Genomic DNA, 675 nt, shown 5'->3' with positions numbered 1-675 from the left:
GGTTCAACCATTTTAAATTCTAATGAGGCCTGAATTTGCCTGGGGTCATCTCTGACACAGGAGACCTGATTGTAGAGGGGTCTTGTGAGTGCTCAGCACCTTCTGAGGTCAGGCGCTGGGTTGTGAGGGCAGAATCGGCATCTTCCCCCCTCCCGCTGTCCGAAGTGCGACAGCGCGCCGGGGACTCAGACGGCTTCATCACAAGATGAGAGGCCGAGGAGGCTCCTTGCTGGAAGACCGGGCGCTTGCTGTGTCCACAGCGAAGAATTTGGTTGTAGCTATGGGAAAGAAGGGAAGCAAAGGCGCTGTGGTCACAAACAGTAGCTTGCATTTATCGGCCGTGCCCTAGGTCGCTCCTCGTTAGCACGCTCGGGATAGACCTGAGCCGAGAGGTTTCTTTGCAGAGAGAGTTGGTCATTTGTATCTTCTGTGCTGTCTGCAGTCTGGGGCTTGTTTCCACCTTTGAGGCTGAGGCGTTGTTTGAAGGCCTGGATGGTGCATGACTAATACTACAGAAGTAAATGGAAACCCACGGGGCATGTCTACACGTGCCATTAAGTAGCAGCGATAAACTCCAGCACACATCATGCTGGAGTTTATTGCTCCCAGGCACATGTCTTCATGTGTGCCCAGGACCGGAGCTAGGTGAGCTGGTTTGGAGCAGCGCCGGCTGGC

The sequence above is a fragment of the Gavialis gangeticus genome, unplaced genomic scaffold, assembly GCF_001723915.1.
Source record: "Gavialis gangeticus isolate Ggan-Ray unplaced genomic scaffold, GavGan_comp1, whole genome shotgun sequence".
In the NCBI taxonomy this organism is placed as follows: Eukaryota; Metazoa; Chordata; order Crocodylia; family Gavialidae; genus Gavialis; species Gavialis gangeticus.
The sequence above is the reverse complement of the archived record's forward strand: the minus strand, read 5'-3'. Positions refer to the sequence as shown.